This window comes from Onychomys torridus, chromosome 14 (assembly GCF_903995425.1).
Source record: "Onychomys torridus chromosome 14, mOncTor1.1, whole genome shotgun sequence".
NCBI lineage: Eukaryota > Metazoa > Chordata > Mammalia > Rodentia > Cricetidae > Onychomys > Onychomys torridus.
Window position 1 is genome coordinate 45,883,584 of NC_050456.1, and position 23,380 is coordinate 45,906,963.

At 41.3% G+C, this 23,380-nt stretch overlaps 1 protein-coding gene across 3 annotated transcripts in view; it reads left to right on the forward strand.

Annotated features, from left to right (window-relative positions):
* Window positions 1-444: 444 nt before the first annotated feature.
* The window catches only part of Fut8 (fucosyltransferase 8), a 224,399-nt gene continuing 201,463 nt past the window's right edge, over window positions 445-23,380 (forward strand). For 2 of the 3 annotated variants that reach the window (XM_036206453.1, XM_036206456.1), the window contains exon 1: window positions 517-978. The gene's annotated coding sequence lies outside the window, so the exon portion shown is untranslated. Of the gene's footprint in view, window positions 979-23,380 lie in introns of all 3 variants that reach the window. The other variant, XM_036206454.1, reaches the window with a different exon arrangement.

Here is a 23,380-nt window from a genome sequence, read left to right on the forward strand (position 1 = left end):
CGAACTCGGGCCCTGCAGGGAGGGTCTTCGTGCGGAGGTGGAGACCGAGCCCGCACGGTAGCAGGACTGCTCAGAGCCGCCGTTGCCAGTGTGTGCTCGTGCTGCAACGGATGAGCAGCGGGAGCAACCCCGAAAAGTAGCACGGAGCTCACCTGAGCCCCAGGGCGCTGGGCCCGGCCGCCGGGGCGCGGGGACTGTGGTTCCCCGTCAGCCTCGGGCCCTCGGGCGGCCTAACGCCGGTGTGCATCGGAGCCCGAGCCCCCCCGACCCCCGCGCGCGCCCGCTGCCCGCCTGGAACTCGGGTCCCCGCCGTGGCCCGTGGATGCTGCAGCTCCGCTGTCCACCCGCCCAGAGGAAGGGGACGGGGAGGAGCCTGTGCACATGCCGGGGTCGCAGGAGGAGGCCGCGGCCGGCGCATGCGCGCCCCCCCCCCCCAGCAGGCTGGGACGCCGAGGGGGCGCGCGCCCCTGTCCGCGCGCGCGCGCGCGTTCGCGCTCGCTGGCTCGCGCGCTCGCTGGCTCGCGCCGGCTGGAGGCTTCCCCCGCCTGCGCTCCGGGTCGGAGCCACTCCGGCGCGTGCGCGCGTGGTCTCCGGCCGACCCGAGTGGCCGGGTTCCCTGGGCTCCAGGGGCCCCCCGCCGCCCGCTCCCCGCCTCCCAGCCAACCCGTCCCTCCCTTTCCTCCCGGAATGGGGCCGGCGCTGCTCGGGGTCGCGCGCCCCGGACCCGGCTCGCGCTCGGTCTCGCGCTGTCAGCCGCTGCCTGGCTCGCGCCGCCTTGCGCTTTCCCTCAGTCAGTGGCGCCGAAGGCTCCGTTAAGCGGCGGCCGCGGTTCCTGTTTCCGTTTCTTCCTCTCCCTTCAGTCGGGAGTAGCATCCTCCACCCCGCCACCCCTCCCACTCTCCCGGCGCGGCCAGCCGCAGCTGAAGGCAGTGGCCGTGGCGACGGGGGACGGCGCCGACCGCCTCGCTCCCGCCTCGGGTAAGGGGGCGTTAAGGGAGCCGGGCCCCCGCGCGCCGCGGGTTCCAGGACGGGGCGGGCGCGGGCTCTGCGGTGCCTGGGGCTCCGGGCGCTCCTTCCTCCTCCCGCCGATCCCAGGCCTGTTGCTGCAACTGCTGCTGCTGCTGCTCATCCAGCGGCCCCGGGAAAAGTGGGGAGGGAGCCCCCGAGATGCCCCGGCGGTGCCTCGGCGCTGGTAAGGGTGAGGGGCGCCGTCGCGTCTCGCATCCCGGCTCTGGGGCAGGGGCCTGAGCCCCGGGACCCGAGGGATGGGGGCGGGGTGGGAGGTGTCCCTCAGCGCATCTCTGCACCTACCGCTCCTTCTCTCCCCCCCCCCCTCCCCGCAGCGGGGTCCCCGTGGTCAGACCGTGGGAAGGCGGGTTCCTTTGCTTTTGCGGGGTTTCTGTGTGCGCTCCGGGGGGCTGGGAATCGGGGTGAACCTGCACAAAGATGGGCTCCGGCGAGTGGCTGAGGCAGGGCAGTTAATGGTTTGGGTGCCTCGGTATCCCCCTTTTCCTTTGATCTGCACAAGACAAGCTGGCGGCTGTGGAGTGTCTCAACTTATTTGGGAAGGTTAAATGAGTCATATCAGCTCAGCGAGGTCTGTCCTGCTGGAGTTGATGGGTTTTTCCCCTGGCAGCACCTGTTCTCTGGATGTGGGCATTGCAATCTTCAGAGACGGATTTCTTAAGTTAAATGGCATTGTCATGGTTAGGGTTTAGCACCCTGGGAAGCTTTTAGCGTTTTGCCTGAAACAGTGAGGCCTTGGAGAGAAGCAAGGAGATTGGTGTTTTTCCTTCTTGTGTCTGATTTTGCACGTTACTTTTAAGACAACACAAGGTGAACCCAGGAAACTACCCTCCCGTAGATCACTCCGAACTTAAAGGTTTCAGGGAACAGATACAACGCAAGTTTTATCAGTTTAAGCGTTGAATTTATCACAAGTCGCCGACTTTGCCTTTGCTCCGTAGAAACTCTAAGTAGGTCTTAATTTAGTTTTCTTGCTCTCCTTGGGGTTTAGTGCTTATTTTCTTGATTAAAGTTCTATGTCATATGCATACTTCTTTTAAAGGGTGTAGCATATATTAAGTGTTTCAGGAGAGAAATTGTATACTGAAGCAAAGGAGTGAGATGTTGCTGTTCTTTAAGGCAGCCCAGAAGTCTGTTCCAATAATACGGTCCTGAACATTGCTGTCCCTGTGACTTAAGTCTTAATTATAAATACTACAGTGTTTTAGCACATACAAGCATTTGAAATTGCAGGCCGATTAAAAATGTAGGGAACGAGAGATGCATAGGCTATAAGGAGCCTACAAGGGTGGTTGGGAGGCATGGGTTTTCCGTTCGCAGTTCTGTAAATCGAGAATTCTGTTTGAGTTGAGCTGGACAGCTGGAATGAGACTTGCATCGATCCCAGGAACATGCGGAACTGCCTTTGATCAGATAGTGAGTTCAAATGAAGGGTGCCTTGTGATCTACTAGGAGAGTGATTCAAAATAATTTAAATATGATACACTACAGATTGTATTTTAAGAGTTTTTAAAATTTAAAGTCATTTGAGGTGGGTTTTTTCCCCCTACAAACCAGTTTTATTTAAAGTGTGTAGAACTGAGACCAAGACAAGCATTCTGATTATATAACATGGTCTTTTAAAAAGTAAATTCTAACCAGCTTTTTTTTTTTAAAGGCTTCACAATGTCCTCAAGAGTGATGAATTTTGAAATTTGCTAGTGGGTTACAAAAAATTTGTGTTTCTTGTTTTTTTTTTTTTTTTTTTTTTTTTTTTTTTTTAAATGCAGTTATTTTAGGTTGGTCTGGAGGGGGAGCTAGTGCCAAAGCAAAGTGTAGCTTAATAGCTGTTTGAACTTTCAAAACATCTAAAACCAGATTTTTTATGACCAGGAGAAGTGTACGTTTTTCATTGAAATACCAGAGGGCATTGAGGTGGACATATTAACTGTACATAGTTATTTGTGGGGTACATATATTGGGTATTAGAAATTAGTTTTAAAAATTAATTGTCCTGAATAAAAGGTGTTGAGGTCTCTTGAATTTCTCATGTGAAATTTCTGAAAGTGTGTGCTAAAACTTGAGTATGCCTTGGCATTTTCTTACTACTCTTGTGCAGTGCCTTAAAAATGAAGATGCGTTCTTGACCCTTGGTGCACGTTGAGTGTTTTTGCTTTATCAATCTGTCCTCCCTATAAAGTAAAATAAAAAGCTTCAAGTTGGGTCTTGGAGGGGCAGATACATCCACCGTGTAGTGAGTTTTCTCTGTCAAAAATAGATAATTTCAGCAAGGGTAGTTGGACAGCAAAGTCTCAAGGTCATTTTGTAATCCTATAATATGATGTTGAATTTGTTTGAATAGAATAGTTATTTGGTGATCTGTGGCATTTTGTTTAATTCTAAACTATAATGTGTTTGATTTGTTCTTCTTTAGAAGCATAGAAAGAAATTGATAATGATGTGCATTTAAAAATCATTAAAATATTTATTTTTTGAGGATAGTGATTGAGCCTTTTATTATTCACACTCTTCACTCAAGTAAATAGAACCTTACTAGTGCTAATTAAAAAATAGATTTCTTTCCATGCAGTGGTTGCTATTGATTTACTTTATAAATTGTGTAATAAAAACATTGGTTTAACTAAATAATAGATGCACCCATTTTATAGCATACTTATATATCTGGAAGTATTTCATTTTACAAATGCAAGATTTTTAAAAAAAGTTAGTACGCTTCTTCCTTAAAAGGAAACAAAAGTAAGAGAGTAAGCAACTCTGAAAACAGAGGCGCACTCTCTAGATCTTTCCGAACTTGGTGCTTTTCAGTGGCATAAGACAGGAGGAAGGGTGGGTACAGGGTTCGCTTTGGCTCTCTCATTCTCTGGCTTACATTTGAATTGTTTGTAACTTGTAGTTCATTGTAATGAGACAGTCAAACGGGTTTAAAAGTAAACACATACTTACAACTGATTTTTAAAGAGCCTTTTTAAAAACCCCCAGGAGACTATAGAACTTATCTGATACTGTACGCTTTCCTTTTAGTATAATATGGGTCAATCAGGGGTTGTGGAATTAGGCCATGCATGTCAGTTGGAGAGTTTTTCTTGTACACCACAGAATGCTTAGTGATAAAGGGTTATTTTCATTTAAGTTGCTTGTCTACTTTCTGTTCTGAGGCAGGATCTTACTTTATAGCCATTGTTGGCCTGGCAGTCACTAGATATAGCTCAGGCTGGCCTTGAACTCATCCTGCAAAGTTTTAGGATCATAGACATAGGGCATTATACTTATTTATTTATTTATTTTCATCAAGAAGGCTTTATTTGCCAAACCTAGTACCTCACCACATGCTTTACTACCTAAAACAGTAGTTCTTTGTAATTTTTTTTTTTTTTTTTTGCCAGAAAATGACATTGTAAGGGGGAAATATCATTTAAACAAGATGCCAAATCTTATTAATACTTAGAACTAGAAGAAATTTGCCTAGGGTATAGATAGCACAAACTAATGGGCTAGGGGAATGCAGCTTAGTTGGTGGAGTGCTTGCCTGACATGCATAAAGTATCAGATATGGTCTTGATCCCTAGTGTTGTATAAATGGGGTGTGGAGTTAAAGGCAAAATGGTTAGAATTTTAAGACTAGATAGGAGTAGAGACATTGTCTTAAACCAACAAACAGGAAAACAAGACCAGAAAGACAAAAACAAAACAAAACAAAAATCTTCCTCCCAAACCAAATACAACCATCCAACTAAATGTATTGCAATGTTTATAAATGATTTGATTTTATAATTACTTCTTATATTTCTAATACAACTGATAGTAAATTTAGCTTATTGATGAAGATGGGAAATACTTAATAGCTTTTCTACTAAATCTAGTGTCTGGGGCTTGGGAGCAGTCCTTGAAGACAGAGGCTCAGAGAATCAGAGCCTGCTTGATAAGCTTGTCTTTGCATTTCATTTAGTTTTTGTTTGTCTTACTCTGTATCCCGGTCTGGCCTCAAATTTGCCGTGGTCCTCACATCAGACTTGTGAGTGCTGGGATTGGAATTGCAGTCATATGTCACCAGGTCCCGTTCTATCTTTATCTTTATGATATATTTTTCCTCTTAGGTTCATAGACTTTTCAGGTAAAACTTTAGTTGATTTTGTTGCATAGATTTGTTCTAATGATTTCATTTTTTAAAAAAAAATTTTTGAGGCAAAGACAAAAGACCAGAATACCAGTTTTTTGTTTTTGTTTTTGTTATCTTTTAACATTGTTAAGTGAAAATGATTGTAATTTCTTTGAAAAGGGTTATGAGATTGTGGGTATGTATCTCAGTGGTGGAACATGGACTTTACACCAAAAACAACAGAGGAAGGTAGTATGGGATTAGAAAAGACACCAGTTAACATTATTGTCTCCTAATTTCCTGGAATGCATGCTCTTGTCTCTTATGTTATTTCTGTCTTTGTCCGTAGGGTTCCTGACTACAAGGAGCTGTTTTTTGTTTTTTTTTTAAGAAAATGAATTATTTATCTTTGTGTACCTCTTAGCAATAATACATTGTAAATAGCAAAACAGAACACCAAGATACACTAAAGAGAACTCAGTCTAAAATGAACAACCGTGTTCCTTCTCCATGGGAGTTGACAGGGAGAGAGAGTTTGATAACTAGAGCCATACTCCTTTGGGATCAGGCTGGTTCAGTTTAGTAGCAAGTGATTACAGTTTTGATGTCTTGCCTTCTTTGAGTATTTCATTCATTCACAAATCAAATGTCAAAAGATTGTAATTTTGAGAAAACTACTCAGAATCAGCTAAGCCATGATAAACATTTTGCTCTTTTTCAACATAAGTTTTAGATTTTACTTATTCTTTTCGAAAGTTTAACAGAATTCTAGGACTTAGGAAGGTGGTTACTGAAATTCTTGAGGCCAAAAAAAATCCCTTCCTTTCCTTGGTAAATTGATCCTCATGGCTTAAGGAATGGAGGGTTACTGAGGAACCCTGACTGCTTCCTCTTACAGATTTACAGCTATCTTGGCCTTCATTATCCAAATATCAGCACAGCTTGACACTGTATATAGATTGTCAGGTGTGGGTATAATCAGAGATATATGTTACTTTTTATTTGTAAGTATCCCCAAAATACTGATGGTCTCAATGCTGAGTAAGTATGTCCACTAAAAATAGCCAAATGATGAACTAAAGAAACCTGCTAATGTACAGTTAAGAGCAGTTAGTTCCTCCCAATAAATTAGTGCTCAACTGTAATGACACAAAGATATAATGAAAAATGAAATCAACAAAAATGTCCATTTTATAACAGTTTTAGCAGACCAGGTAGTAGGTAGGAATAACTCCTGAAATCTCTAACTGCAGAGGATTAGAGCACAGCAGATCATACCCCAAATGAACTAATGACAAACAATGTTTTTGTTTTTTTTTAAATCAAGAATTGTATGCAGATTTCCTCAGTATATTTTTATACAGTTTCTATTACTGTCTGCTTCCATTGCAAATGAAAGGATAGAAAGTCAGTTCTCTATTTTGGGATCTGGAAAAGGAAAAGGACTTGGCATATAGAAAGAAGTTTGCTTGTTTATTTAGTGTCTTGCTTTGTAGCCTGGCCACCTTTGAACTGGTGATCTTGCCTTTGCCTCCTGACTCCCTGGTGCTTGTATTCCTGTACGCACCATCCCACCCAGCTATTTATTTTAAAAAGGAAAAGGAAAAAAAGTACTCCTAGTTTTATTGATATAATTGGCAAATAAAAATTATATATTTAAAGTGTATAACATTATTGATATATATGTGAAATTTAAAAAAAGACTACTGCAGTAAAACATGTCCCATAATCACTATGTTTCTTATATTGTAAGAGCATTTACAGTTTCTCTTAGCAGATTTCAGGGGTGCGTGGCAGTGGTGCTAACTGCCATCACCAAATGTGCATTAGATTCCTAGACTGTATTTGTCCTGCATAAAGCATGCTGCAGTGGGAGTTGGTGCCCTTCTTCCTCCAGCACCCCTCCAATTCCTCTTTGCCCTGAGTCCCTGGGACCCACCATCTATTTCCTGCCTCCGTGAGTTTGCCTGCTTAAATTACCACATACAGGTGCCCTGGTCATACAGCGTTTGTTTTCCTGTAACTTTGCTTGTTTCACTTTGTATGGTGTTCCCCACGTTCATCTTAACAACGTTGTTGAGGAGGCAGAAACTTAGTTATCCTTTTAGTGTTTCTGCCCGCTCAGTCTGGGTCTGAAAATGACGTTAACATAAAATGGATGAGTAGAAGAAACACACACAAATTTATTTAGTACAGGTCTTCTACACTGACCCCTCATCAGGAAATGACCTAGAGACAGAGTGGACCTCTTAGATGGTCAGTTGGCAGCTTGTGAAAAGGTAGCTAAGTTGTATGGGGTGGCTGAATAAATAAGAGATGCTTTAACATACTTTGTACACAGTTCTCTTGGTTTCAGCTTGCCAACTTTGATAAGTATGTTGGCGTACTTTTTAAGTACAGGGAAGGCATTTTTTCCACATGAGAATTTCATCTCCACTTTTTTTTTTTTAATAGATTTTTTTATTTATTACATATACAGCATGTATGACTGCAGGCCAGAAGAGGGCACCAAATCTCATTACAGATGGTTGTGAGCCATCATGTGGTTGCTGGGAATTGAACTCAGGACCTCGGGAAGAGCAGTCAGTGCCCTTAACCTCTGAGCCATCTCTCCAGCCTCTTTATCTCCACTTTTAAGAAAAAGATGGAAGATCAGAGTAGTTTTTTAATTTTTTTTTTGCACCTGCTTTTTTTTTTTTTAAACTAAAAAGGCTTATAGATAGGATTTCCTTTTTAAAGTTTTCCTTTGATTTACTTTATTTATGTTTGTGTTTAAGAGTATCTATAGAAGCCAGAAGGCGGCATTGGATTCCCTGAAGCTAGAATTACAGGTAGTTGTGAGCTGTTCAGTGTGGGTGTGGGGATCAAACTTTGGTCCTCTGGAGGAGCAGCACGTGCTTTTAATTGTTGAGCGCTTCTTCAGCCCCATCCTTTGTAACTTTTAAAGTTCCATTTTACATGAATGTGCATGCACATGCATTTGGTCTCCACATGCCTGAATTCAGTCTAGAGAACTGGGTTGTAGCTCAAGTTCATTACTTTTGTCTAGTATTTATGAGGCTTTTGGTTCTGTCTTCAGTATTGCACAAGCAAAACAATAACACCCCTTTCCAACAAACCAAGAATTAAAAATGCCTGTAAAGAATTGGAATTGGTATAGACTTTCTCACTAAAAAATGTGTTAACTATCTACAGAGCGTTCACACTGTATTTGGTATTGTAATTGACCATCTGTGTAAAGTATATAGTAGCAAAGTATAAAGTGGGGTTCTGTGCATCCTACTATGGGTTATATGCAAATACTGTGCCCTTTTATATAAGGCACTTGGGCATCTGTGGTTATAGTTAAAAGTGGGAGGGGTTATTTTAGAGCTTACCTCCCCCCTACAGATGCTGAGAGACTGGTGTATTTTTTTGTTTGTGTTCGTTCTCTCTCTCTCTCTCTCTCTCTCTCTCTCTCTCTCTCTCTTTTGAGACAGGATTTCACCTGGCTGGCCTGGAGCTCTCTAACTCCCAGAGTTTGGCCTGCCTCTGCCTCTGCCTCCTGAGTGCTGGGATTAAGGTGTGGGCCCCAAACCCCACCCCGGTAGGTGACTCACTTATCTACTGGTGATTTCACCTAGGTTGGTTCTCTGTTTTAGCCGTTAGAGATAATGCCACAGTGAATATGGGCGTAGAGATGTCTTTGACATACCTGTTTCATTCTCTTTGTATGTATACCCAGATTTGGGTCACTGGAGCGTATGTTGACTCTGTGTTTAAGTTTTAGAGGACCCTCCAGAATGGCTGTGCCAGTTAACATGGCTACCAGCAGTCTAAGAAGGGTTTCCTTCTCTTCATATTCTTATCCAGTCTTGCTGTCATGTCTTGGTGGTTATTCTTATCTTAAAATAAGAGTTGTTATTCTTCCTTGGAATTTTCTTATTTTAAGTTAACATAATAATTTAGGGAGTTACTCTGTTTCTTGCTATAGAGTCCAGACTGGCCATGAACTGTGGATACACAGTTTTGCCTCAGCCTCCCTCTTCAGATACTGAGGACGTGTCCCACCACACCTGTTTAGTAGTCATTTTTAACAGGTGTGAGATTGTGGTTTTGATTTGCATTTCTTCATTGTGTGCTTCTTGAAAAATGCTTATTTAGGTCCTATCGCCTACTTTTGAAATTAGGTTATTTGTATTCCTGCTGTTGAGTTGAATTTCTTATCTACTGTGTTCCTTCTCGGTAATTTTATTATTCTTGTATTTTGTTTTTTAAGGAAAAAAAAATCACATTTATTTGGACTAATTAAGATTACAATCTAGGCAGCTGGGCATGATAGTGTATACCTGTCAGTTCTGCAGAGGCTGAGGAAGGAGGGCCAACGAGACCCTGCTTAAAAATAAATAAATAACAAACGAACAAACAGTTACAAACTGGGAAATTGCAGATTTAAAGCAGTTTTGAAAGTTTGCCATCTTTCTCTTTCTCTCCCCTCGCTCCTTGTATGTATTACTTTTATTGATTCTTTGTGGATTTCACATCATGCATTCCAATCCCACTTATTTCCCGTCCCCTCACATCCACCTTTGCAACCTCCCCACCTCCAAACAAAACCAAAGTAAAAACAAAAAACAAAAAACAAACCAAACAAAGAAACAAAACAAAACAGAAACAAAAAGGAAAAACAGAATCTTGGCGTGGGGACTGTAGCGTGGCCTGTCGAGACACCGTTTACCCTTTAGTCTGTTCATTGTTACTGGCTCAAGGCCTTTGGTTTCTGCTACACCACTGATAAAGGGCTGTCACTGGGGCTCATCTTGGTTATCCTGTTGATGTCCTGTATTGTGGAGACTCTGCTCTTCTGGATCTGTAGGTTCGTCCCCTTCCCATGCTCCAACAGTTGGTAGATTCAGTGGATGTTGGTGTGGACCAACTCATAACCCTGGTTCTGTACCTGGGTGGTAGCTGAGTTGGTCAGCTCGCTAGAACTACCCGGATGAGCTCTCCAGTACTGCCCAGGCAAGGTGCAGGTCCTTCTCTCTGATTGCTGTAGGGGGCGTGGCTGGTGGTGGCTGGCTCACCTGTGACCCCCAACAACAGGGGCAGCTCTAGTGTTCTGCCCATGCGGGGTAAAGGCCTGCTGTCCTGTACACTGCAGCTGGTGTGGGGCAGGGCTAGCTCTCTCATGACCCAGGGGCAGTGTCCTGTGTCCTGTGCCTCCCCTCTTCGATCTTTTTTTTTTTTTTTTTTTGGTTTTTGGAGACAGGGCTTCTCTGTGTAGTTTTGGCAGAGATCCGCTTGGCTCTGCCTCCTGCGTGCTGGGATTAAAGGAGTGCACCATCACCTGGAAATTTTTTCTTATTTATTTTTTTTAAGATTTATTAGCTGCATGTATACCTGCATGCTAGAAGAGGGCATCAGATCTCATTACATGGGGTGTGAGCCACCGTGTGGTTGCTGGGAATTGAACTCAGGCCCTCTGGAAAAGTAGCCAGTGCTCTTAACAGCTAAGCCATCTCTCCAGCCCCCTTTCTTTTCCTTCAAAGCTAGGTAGATAATCTCTGATATTTTTCCTTGACTTTGCCTTAACTCTGTAACTGCTATCCTTAAATGTAGTCATGTTCTGAATAATATAAAGAAATGGGCCATGCCTGTTATGGTCTGAATGTTTGTGTACCCCTAGATCACGTGCTAACATGTTGAAACCTTCTACCTTCCTAGTGATAAGAGAGAGGTGTGCAGACTTTGAAAAGTGGCTAGGTGCTAAGGCCAGAGCTCTCTAGAATGTGACTAGTGCCAAGGGAACCTGTCCATTCTTCCCGCTAGAGAGAATTTGATGAGCTGTTGAGATGGCTTAGAGGTTAAAAGTACTTGCTTCACAAGCCTCAGTTTAAATCTCCAGATTCCTTGGTGGAGGGAGTGAACCAGTTCCTGAAGGTTAGCCTCTGACCTCTGCATGTGCCTTTGTATACCCCTTCTTGTACTCACACACATTACACACACACACACACACACACACACACACAAAAAACACAACACACACACACAAATGATAAAAGAAGGTGCCATCTGTGTAACAGAACCAGCCCTCACCAGACATCCGATCTGAGCCTTGAACTTTGATCTTTGTATTGCCCTGACTTGGGATCAACACATTTCTGTTCTTCATAAATTACTCATTATCACATATGTTGTTATAGCATCCTGAACAAACTAAGGCATGCTATACAAGAGGATTCAGCAGTGAATAAATTTGGGACTGCTCGGAATTACCATCACTGGGCAATTAAACATTTTCATGGGTATTATTTTAGTTTATGTGAGTAATTCTGAGAACAGTTAGTGCTTCTCTTTCCCCGCTTTTGAGATAGGGTTTCTGGCCCAGGCTGGCCTTATCCTTGCTCCTCCTGCCCTGCCTCCAGAGTGCTGGACTTGCAGGTGCTCACCACTGTGCTCGAGAATGGGGAGACTTTGGTTGTGAAGATGAGAAAAAGACTGTGCTGCTTTATTATTTTGTTTTGTGAGTAAAAGGTGGGCTATAACAGTTTTAGCTTAAATTTGTGCTAACCTGGGCTCAAAGTAGTCAGATGGGATTGGGCTTTTTTTCAAAGAAAAACAAAAGCATGGCTATTGCAGGGGAAATAGACTTAGAGCAGAGCTAATAGTTAACAGGCTAGAACAAAGATGCTTATATGGGTGCTTAAAAAAATAGGAGTGTGTATGCATGTCTGTCTATATATGTAAGTGTGTCTGTAATGGGAGTGAACAACAGACTTGAGTAGGCTGGTGTCAGGTATATGCCAAAGAGCCAATGTGCATTTTCCATGCAGTATGAAAAAGAGTGAAATTTAAAGTGAAATGTAAAGATCAGAGTGCTGTAATTATTTCCAGATTTTTAGTAACTTGACTTGGAAACCTTTAGGACTTCTTGTATTATTGATAATAGTAGGAAGTATGATTATAAAATTACTGAAATTTATATTTGCCCAACACTGTAGAATACATGAGCGGTAACCCACAGAGCAGAGCTCTGTAGAGGAGGGGAATATAGTTGTAAATATATTTTAATGGTGGTGTTATTATAGCAGCATAAGAAAAATTGTTTCATACTTCATAGTCACACTTTTTGCACAAAAGTGTTATTTCTAAATTAGGTAAGCCACTTTATAATAGCCAGAAATATCCCCAAATCAAAACAACATTTAACATATGAAGATTTGTCACTCCTGACAATATTATAAAAACCGTGCTAAGGTTCTTAAGCATTTGCAAAGTTGGGTCTTGATGCTTTTAGGGGTGAGAGCATTTAGGAATAAGTGCAGTGGTTCCTGAAGGAACCATGGGCTGCTGTTTTAGTATATGGTATGCCATGCTTGTTCTAAAATGACCTACTGAATTGAATACATATAGAGTGTCTAAGAACTCACTGTGTAATCAGAAAAGCCCCAATATACTTCTATACTCTTCAGGTCTTCAAAATATCAAAGACATCCTGGATTTAGCCATAATCCCAGGCTTGTAATCCCAATGGGTAGGAGCTGAGTCAGGATGATTAAGTTCAAGGCTAACCTCAGCTATATAATGAGTTCCTGGCCAGCTTTAGTTATATAGTAAGAGCCAAGGACTGGGAATGCCACATAAGTGATAGAGCATTTGTGTGGCATACTCAAGGCCACGACTGAGCTTAATCCCCAGCAAAAAAGAGAATGCCTTATCATGTTCTCCCAGGGAATATTTGTTTTCAGTAGTAATAAATTTTTTTATCATATAGCTATTTCTAAATTTAAAATTCCTGTTCTTGATACATTTCTCTCAAATACTTGTTAAAATAGATTTTGTGAATTAAAATTTTGTTTTGTTTTTGAGACAGTGTTTCACTGTGTAACCAGCTTTGGTCCTCTTGCTTCAGCTTCCTAACTGCCGGGATTATAGGCATGCATCGCCATGTCCAGATCTGTCAAGTTTCTCCTTTCCTTATTCCATCCCTCCCTAGCCTTTGGTTTTTGACATGTCTCACTACTGTGTAACCCAGGCTGGCCTGGGGTTCTCTATGTAGATTGTTATGGGATGTTTGTACACTGTGTGAAGATATTTTGCTGTGATTGGTTTAATAAAGAGCTCAACAGCCAATAGCTAGGCAGGAGGTATAGTTGGGACTTCCAGGCAGAGAGAGAGAGGAAGTAGGAGATGCATCTAGGCATGTGAGCTCCAGGAGACACGGAAGAAGCAGGATGGGCCATATGTCACAAAACGTAGATTAATAGAAATGGGTTAATTTAAGTTATAAGAGCTAGTTAGGAACAAGCCTAAGCTATAGGCTGAGCTTTCGTAATTAATAACTGATGTGTCATTATTTGGGAGCTGGCTGGCGGGATAGAGAGGGACTTGTTACAGTAGACCAAGCTGGTTTTGAATTTCCAAAGATCTCTTTGTTTCTTCCTCCCCAGTGCTGGGATTAAAGACATGTGCCATCATGTCAGCACCTTTCCTCTTATCCCAGGCTGGCCTTAAATTCATTATGTAGCAGTGGATAAATTTGAGCTTCAATCCTCCTGCCTTCACTTCGGAGTGTTGAGAGTGCTGGTGTATGCTATCAAGCTCATTTTATGACACCAAAGGCAGTTTTTGTGGTGCTGGGAAGGAAACCAAGAGCTTTGTGTGTGTTAGGCAAGCACTCTACTAACTGAGCCATACCCCCTGCTAAATGTTTCTTGAGAAATCAAATAGAACTTTTATATATATGCAAAGCATCAGAGCAAGACAAGACTCACATTAAAACAGTAGTGTTATAACAGTAAACATTAGCTGGGACCATATGCAATAGAAAGGAAGCAGAATATCACTACCTTAGATCAGACATAGAAAACTGATTTTAAAGGAATAGCGATGAAACACACGGAAGAATTTGTGAACCTAAGATGAACAGTTAATTAGAGAATATTCTGATAACTAGGAGAGGTGGTATACGCCTGTAATTTCAGCTACTTGGGAGACTGAGGCAGGAGGACCATGGATTTGAGCCCTGCCTAGGCAACATGTGGTGATCCAGACTTGGTTATTAAGAGAGAGAGAGAGCTCAAGAGCAAAAGAGAGAGATTGTAAAATACTAACCCAGGTTAGTTCTTTTCCATTTCTTATAAGGGCTGTTTCAAACCCTTTCTAGTAGCTGGTCATGGTGGTGCAGGCCTTTAACCCCAGGACTTGAGAGGGAGAGGCAGGGACTCGTAGATCTCTGAATTTGAGCCACCTTGGTCTACATAGTGAGTTCCAGGCCTAACTGAGCTACTAGTAGTGAGACTCTGCTAACAAAATAACCTCTCAAACTCTTTATGGTATCTGATTCTAGGATACAGCTTTTAGACATTGAAGGTTGACCCCCCTTTTTTTGAGTAAAGAGATTTAAGGCCATGCCTGTTGCCTGCCCAGGGATGTTCTCTTTTTACCTCATATCTTATGGTGACTTTTTTTTTTTTTTCCTCTTAGAGAGTTTGATTGATTGATTGATTTAGAGACAGGGTTTCACTCTGTAGCCCTGGCTGTCCTAAGACTTGCTTTGTAGACCAGACTGGCTTGGAATTCACAAAGATCTGCTTGCCTTCTGCTTCCCTAGTGCTGGCATTAAAGATGTGAGCATTCATGACTGATCCATTGCTACCATTTTTATTTCATCTACTTGTTAAAAATCTGTAGGTCCATCGATTAATTTGTCATTTTAATTTTATTTTCTTCAAGTGTCTGTACTAGCCTAAGACAAAAACCTAAGATTTCCTATTTGTTCATCCTTTCCATCACCTCTAAAGGGAGGAGAATGGCATGTCTTTCTTTCTTCCATTTTGTTTCCTTCTTTCTCACTAAAACTGTCCCCTCTGTTATTGCCAGTGACTTTAATTGCCAAATAGGGACTCTTTGTAAAAAACTTGCTTCAGATTTTAAATTCTTTTTTCTTCCTACATTCTTCTAACTTTGTAGCCTCTTATTTCTTTTATGGAATATAGCAACTCCTATGTTCATTTACAAGGCTAACTTGTCGCATTTGACTCAAACAGTTTTGTTTTCTCTAGTTTCTTAAAAAAAAAAAATAGTGTTTGTGATCCTGCATGGGTTTATGCTTACCACATGCAGGTGTTCAGGAGCATTTAGTGGCCAGGAGAGGGCATAGGATCCTTTGGAACTGGAGTTACAGGTAGTTATGAGTGTTGGGAACTAAACCTTGGTTCTCTGAAAGAGCAGTCAATACTCTTAACCACACTGAGCCATTTCTGTAGCCTTCAGTTTCTCTAGGTACTTTTCCTTGGGATGGTACTGTTCCTTTAGCTTCAGTGACAACATTATTTTTCAGATGCCTCCGATGCTGTTAAGCTCCAGTTTCCAGCCTGGAAGTTGCCACATGATTGTCTCCCACCAAGCTCAACATGACTATATTTGAATTTTCTTTATTTTAAAATGTATTATTCCTCTTAGCTTTCCTTTTTCTATTATTGATTTATTCTTCCCATTTCCTAAACTTGAATTCTGAGTCATCTTTGAGTGACTCAGATCTTTTCTGAATGAATAAGAATAATAGAGGAATCAGATCCATTCTGCTATGAAACAACTGTGTGTTCTATTACTACAGCTTTTCTCTACTTCATCTGCTCTTTTCTGTATCATATTATAGTATAATGACTCAGATTCTCATTGCCACTCTAACATAAATAATTATCGTTTAATAATTGCTATGCTAGAGGTAGAGAAGTCTGAGAAATTTCTTTTTTATGTAAGTGTGTATGGTGTATGTATTTGGGTGTATGCATGCTTGCATCTTTATGTTCAGAAATTGTGTGTGTGGTGTGTGTGTGTGTGTGTGTGTGTGTGTAGTCTCAAGAATGACATGGGGGTATTCTTCCTCAATAGCTCTTCCTCTTATATACTGAGTGAGGGTCAATTATTGAACCTGGAGCTCTCTATTTTGACCAGTCTGGCCAGCTTGCTCTAGGGATCTACACTTTCTGTGTGCTGGGATTATAGGGGCTACCATGCCTACCTGGCTTTTTATGAGGTTTCTGGGGATCCAACTCTGGCCCTCATTCTTGTGAGGTAGGAACTTGACCAACTGAGACTTCTCATCAGCCCTTTCTCTCTTCTTTTGAGGCAGTCTCGCTGTAGCCTAGGCTGGTCTGGAACTGATATTTCCCTGCTGTACTATGAGGTGAGATTATAGGTATGTGCCATCACACCTGGTGCCAGAGGTGCTTTTACTAACGTGTGGCGAGTAGGAGTTGTTGTATTAAAGGGAGTGACTACTTAGAGGTGTATGACATGAGTTAACTCATGACCGAATCCTACTACAGTTGTGTTTCTTTTCCTGAGGCTGTATGTCAGACTGTCTTCAGATATTGGTTAAAATAGGTGAATGAGCATGTAAACGCAGAGCAACACAAAGTAACATACATCTCATTTCCTAGTGAAAGTTGAGTGGCCCAGTGTAAGACATGAAAAGTAAGTGCTACCTGCTGTGAAGTCTGACAGCCGACTAAAATTTACGTCGAAAGCGGTTTGCAGGTTCCTGACTACTTGGAGAGTCAATCTCCAATGTGTAACTAGTCTCAGTCCATTTACGTGTGGCTTTCCCTTTTACTTCTGTCTCATTTCACATGGTTGTGATTGCAGGATTGGATACTATCTGTATACTAATAAATATTAATACTCAAACTGAAGGTCACACAAGCAAATAGACAATATATTATTTTGGCTTCCCTAGAGAAACAAAACATTTGGTACTTTTAAAATAGGAAGCATTAAAAACACTTTGAAACAGCTTGAACAGGAAGGTAATTTATTTGCTACATAAATAGGAAGAATAGTGCTGAATCAATCCAATAAATTAGATACTTTTAGGGTACTTCCCATTTCCTGGTTTCATTTCTTTCTACTCTTATTTTTGTGCGTATGTTAGAAAGCTTCAGCTATAGAAGAGATGCACAGCTTCAGACAGCTGAGCACTTAAAAGGGCTGCCCCTGGGCTCACCATTGTAGGAAATTGTCACTGGCATTATAATTAGAGCCACATAAATGAGAGAGGTTTTTGTCCCAAAGGGTGGATATATGTGAATTAGCAGAAACAATCTATAGCATTATAGAACCACATCTAGAAAGGAAGAGTATAAAGGGAGTAGTAGACCCAGAGAAAGGGAGATGCCTGCATGCAGGGGAGGAAGGAAGGGGATAAAGGAAATTTATTTATTTATCCGTTTATTTATTTGTTTTTATTTTTATTTATTTATTTTTTTGTTTTTTGAGACAGGGTTTCTCTGTGTAGCTTTGCACCTTTCCTGGAACTCACTTTGTAGACCAGGCTGTCCTCGAACTCACAGAGATCCGCCTGGCTCTGCCTCCCAAGTGCTGGGATTAAAGGCGTGCGCCACCACTGCCCGGGCTTAAATTGTTTTTTTTTTTTCTCAAGACAGGGTTTCTCTGTGTAGCTTTGGTGCCTTTCCTGGATCTCTCTCTGTAGATCAGGCTGGCCTCGAATTCACAGAGATCCTCTTGCCTCTGCCTCCCGAGTGCTGGGATTAAAGGCATGTGCCACCAACACCCAGCCTTGTTTGTTTGTTTTTTGAGACAGGGTTTCCTCTGTGTAGTTTTGGAGCCTCTTCTGGACCTCACTCTGTAGACCAGGCTGATGTTGAACTCACAGAGATCAACTTGCCTTTGCTTCCTGAGTGCTGGGATTAAAGGTGTGCATCACCACTGCCCAGCTTTGCTTTCTTTTTATCTGGTTACTGTTTATTTATTTATTTTTATTTTCTTTTTTGTGGTGCTAGAATTTTTCACCTAGGGCTAGTCAGACCTTCCACTGAACTATGGTTGTTCATTTATTTCTTTTTCTGTGTAGTACTGGGGATTGAACCTGACATATCAATCATGGCTGGCTGTTCTTCCTTTGAAGTACACTTCTGGTCCAGCTAAGAGAAATAACAGCTCACGTTATCCATGACCCAGTCCAGTGTGAACTTCATTTTTACTTGAAGAATTGGAGAAGTAAAAGCTCCTAGCTGATAATCTAGCCTTAAGTAAGCATAGCTAGGGGTCTGGAATACCTACCTACTCCTGGACATTCAGCTTCATAGCAACAGTAGGGTGAAATAATAGAAATTGTAGATGTGCACCTACTGGGGACTACAGTCTAGGTGGCTTTCATCCTCATCAGACTGTATATTGCTGACAGAACGAGGGGTAACCTGAGAGAGAGAGAGAGAGAGAGAGAGAGAGAGAGAGAGAGAGAGAGAGAGAGACAGTACCTTGTTTCACAGTTTACAGAATATCTACCTGACCTACCAGAGAGATCCCACACTGTGAGGTCTACCAAGAAAGTGAGTTCTCTGACTCCAGGACAAGGTTTGCTATGTCAAAAACCCACTGATACAGCCAGAGAAACTACAAGGAAACGGCACTCTAAAAGCCTGTGTGGAATTAAACTCGACACTACATTTTAGGGCATGTAGCCAAGAAAAGGCTGTCCCTAAATCTGCTCTGGTATGAAAGTAGGAAAGATGGCAGTATAGAAGAATACGACATTTGAAGAAACAAGACAACTTGACTCCTGAAACATGCCCCACTCTAGTAACTAAGTTCCTGTGGGTGAAGTGCCACACAAAGAATTCAAAACAATGCTTAAAAAAGAAATGCAAAGAAAATGCAAATCAATAGGATAAATTATAGAAGACAGTGCAGGATATGAAAGAGGAGTAGAGCAATAGAAATTCTGAAAAAGAACCAGGCAAGTTTTGGAAATGAAAAGCTTAGTAAGCCAGCTGAAAAGTTCATTTGGAAGCCTTGGCAGTAGAGAAGATCAAGAATGGAAGAAAGACTATCAAGCCTTTAAGATTGGTGAATGATGTATTCAGATAGTAATAAAAAGAATGAGAATACGTATGACTTATGGGATACCATTAAGAGGGAAAGACATGTAAAACAAGAATAGATGATGGTGAAGATCTGTGGCTAAACGTTCCTAAGTTTACAAGCAGGAGTAGATAAGCAAGTGAGGATTAGGAAACGGTGAAGCATCCATGAGTAAGGAGAAAGTAACAGACTATTAAAAATAACTAGAAAACAACATGATAAGAACTGGCATCCAACTTTCAACAGTAATTCTGGATGTAATTGGTTTTAAAATCCCCCAATTGAAAGATGCTAACCTGGCTGATTGGAATTAAAAAAAAAGGGGGGGGGCCTTATAGCCAAGGTTGGGAGGCAGGCAGATAGATCTCTGAGAGTTCTAGGCCAGGCTGGTTTACATAGTGAGTTCCAGGATAGCCAGGGCTATGTAGAGAGATTCTGTTTCAGAAAGCCAAAACAAAAACCAAGGCCTAACAATTTGCTGCCTGCAAGAAATTCATCTTCCTGGCAAGTATATACACACAGAATGAAAGAAGAAAGGTGTAAAGTGATATCCCAAGCCATACTTGCATATGACTAAAGAGACTTCAAGTTACAACTGTACAGAGTTCACTACATATTGATAAGGGAAACAATCAAGACAATATGATTGTAAATATGCACCAATGTTGGAGCACCAGATTTCATATAACAAGCACTACTATATAAAAATAGGAAGATAGACATCAGTACAATAATAGTGGGTGACTTTAACATCATTCTACTATCATAAACAGATCATTCAGACCAAAAAAGTTAAGAAACATCAGGATTAAATTAAGCTATAGATTAAATTAAAAAAGATCATGAACACTGGTCAAATTAGTTCATTCCAGAAATGCAAAAGATCATTCAGAGTACAAATCAATAAGTAAATGGAATCAAGAAAAATCACTGATCATCTGAATAAAGCTAGAAAAAGCCTTTGATAAAATTAAATACTCCTCATGATAAAAGCTCCGAAGAAATAATTATAGAAGGGTCATAACTTAATAAAAGCAGTATATACCTGACCCATAAACAACATCATCTTGGTGAGAGAAGCAAAGTATTTCTTCTAAAATCAGGTATAAGTCAAGGGAGTTCACTTGAAATTTTAGCCAGAGTAGTAAGATGTGGGGGGGGGGGGGAAGAAGGTATGGGTTGGAAAGATGGCTCAGTGGCTAAGAGCATTGTTTGGTTTGGTTCCCAGCTCACAACCTTAACTCCAGTTCCAGGGTATTGGATGCTGTCTTCAGACCTCTGTGGACACCATGCAAAAGCACTCACATGCATTAAATAAAGTAAAAAGAGAAAGTAACAAGAATATAAATACAACAGGAAGAAGTCAAATGATCTCTATTTGCAGATCATGTGATTGTATATCTTGGAGACCTTGAATGTTCCCAGAAGACTTAGATCTCACAAACATTTCCAGCAAAGTAGCAGCATACAGAATCCACATATAAAAACCAATAACTTTTCTACTGATAACTAACTTATTACAGAAGAAATCAGAAAAATAATCCCATTCTTAATAGCTGAAAACAAAAATAAAACTCCCTTAATAAAAAACAATCTGAAGGAATAAACCTATCCAAAGAGGCGAAAGACTTCTACAATATTAAAACTAAAGAAACTGAAGAAGACACAGAAGGTGAAAAGACCTCCATGTTTATGGACTGGGAGGATTATTATTGTTAAAATGATCATACTATTGAAAGGGATATGCACACTCAATAAAACTCCCACGACAACTATAATGATAACTAGAAATCCATACAATTCTTACGAAAGCACAAAGCAGTCCCGAGCCAAAGGAGAAATAGTGACATCATAATACCTGGTTGCAAAGTATACTACAGGTTTACAATTACAAAGACAAGTGTGGTGTTGGTAGAAATCAGTACACACAGGCCAATGGAATAGAAGATCTAGAAATAAACTCTTACAGACAGCTGTAGTCATCTTGTCCTCTACAAAGGTGCCAAACACTTCTTCAGCAAATGGGCCTGAGAAAGCTGAGTATCCACATGAGAACATTTAAACTGGTCACTTTCTTACACTTTGTACAAGAATGAGCTAAAAATGCATGAAAATCCTTCATATAGGAACCCCAAAACTCTGAAGCTGTTAGGAAAACAAACAGAAACCACTTCAAGGGATGACATAGGTGACGACCTCCTGAGTAGAATTCCAGTAGCATCAGGCTTGGTGGCACACACCTTTAATCCTAGCACTCAGGAGGCAGAGCCAGGTGGATCCCAGTGAGTTTGAGACCAGCATGGACTACTAAATGAGTTCCAGGACAGCCAGGGCTTTTCCACAGGGAAACCCTGTCACACAACCCAAAACCAAACCAAAACAACCTCCCCGCCACCACCTCAATTCCAGTTGCTTAGGACATAAGAGCAAGAATTGACATAAAGTGATGTCAAGTTAAACAACCAAGTCAATGAATGGGGGAAATTATCCAGACAGACACTTTTAAAAAGAAGTATGTGACCAATACATTTGAGAAAAAGTGCTCAACATTTTAGTCACCAGGGAGACACTGATCAGAACTACATTCTCATCCTAGTTAGAATAACGTCTGCTTTTAAAAAGCAAACAATACAGAAATGGTTTAGCAAATAAAGTGCCTGTTGTGAGGACCTGAGTTCTGATCTCTAGCACCCATGAAAAACCAAAGCAGACCTGTGTATGGTTACTCAGGTCTCTAACTGGAGTGTAGGGAATGTAGAGACAGGTAGATCCCGGGAGCTTGTTGGCCAGCTAGTCTAGCAAATTGATAAGCTCCTGGTTCAGTGAGACTCTTCTCAAGGTGGAAGGGGGCTGGAGATAGGGCTCAGTGCTTCAGAGTACTTTCTCCTCTGGGGAGAGAACCCAGGTCCAACACTTAGCACTCACATGGTGGTTCACAACTGCCATAAATCCAGTTCCAGGGAATCAGAGTCCCTCCTGTGGCCTCCAAGGATGCCAAGCATGCATGTGGTGCACATGCATACATGTAGTCACCCACATGAAGTAAAACTCTTCAAAAAAGATAAAGGTGGAGACACCTGGTGTCAACTCTTGCCTCCATACACACATGCACTTGTGTCTACTCTCCCTGCAACCAATTAAAAAAGACAAAATATATTGAATGCTAGGATGTAGAGAAAAACCAACAACACAGCTTTTATATACGCAGTAGGATGTAAACTGCTTGTACTTCTCTGTTTATTTCAGTGTTGATTACTACTTGTGAAACAAATGTAAACATTTACCATTTAATATTTTAAAACCTATTGCAGTGTAATCAGGAAAGAGATAGGATATTTTTTGAGTAACATAATCTTAGTTGTTTAATACTGTTTTTATTTTGAATTTAGTAAGGAGGGATAAGAAGATTATTTTCTGTACTTGTATGTGTAAAGGTCTTAATTTGGACTTGCCATCCCAACCAAAGTTGCCTCCATGTCAGGCCTGTGTCAAAGAAAGACTGAAATACTTAATCCAATGTAGAGCTTTGAAAATGCAGCTTACTCAAATAAAATAGTACTTAAGTGAATCCTAAGTGAAATTCTTAGGTCTGTCTGACCTTGGTGAGTCTGGAGGACCTCATGCTAATTGAAATAAGCAAGGTATGCACAAATACTGCATGATTTCATGTATGCATGGAATTGAAGAAAGTGAAACTCAGATGCAGAGCATTAGAAAGTGGTATTCAGCGGCTGGAGTGGTACAGTTTAGAGTACAAAGTTTATGATAAGTTCTGGACACGGAGATACAGCATTATAATTCCATTTATTCTGTTTGGTTATAGTTGGTGTATACTTGAAAATGGTTTAGAGAGCAGCTCTTAAATAGTCTCCCGCCTTATTTTGGTGTGTAGTATCTACCTGTGTACATGTGTGTGTGTACACATGTGTGTACATGTGTGTGTTTGTGTGTGTGTGTGTCTTGTATGTGTGTGTTTTGTATGCATGCTTGCTCTGCAGATACATGTGAAGACTAGGGGTTGACATCATGATGTCTTTCTTAATCACTTCTCCATCTTACTTTTTGAGACAGCATGTTTACTGAACCATGAGCTTACCATTGCAGCCAGTCCGGGTGGCCATTGAGCCATCAGGATCCCTTTGTCTCTACCCTCACACCCCAGTGCTAGGGTTACACAGTGACATTGCTACGCTCAGTTTTTATGTGGGTGCTAGGGATCCGAACTCAGGTTCTCATTCATGCTTGTACAGCAGGCACTTTATCTGTGGAGATATTTCCCTGGCCCCTTAAATAGTCTTAATATATATAAAAAGAAGTATATATGAGATGGTTATATTAACTAGCTTGATTAATTATCCTGTGATGTGTATATATGTTAAGACATCATGCTGC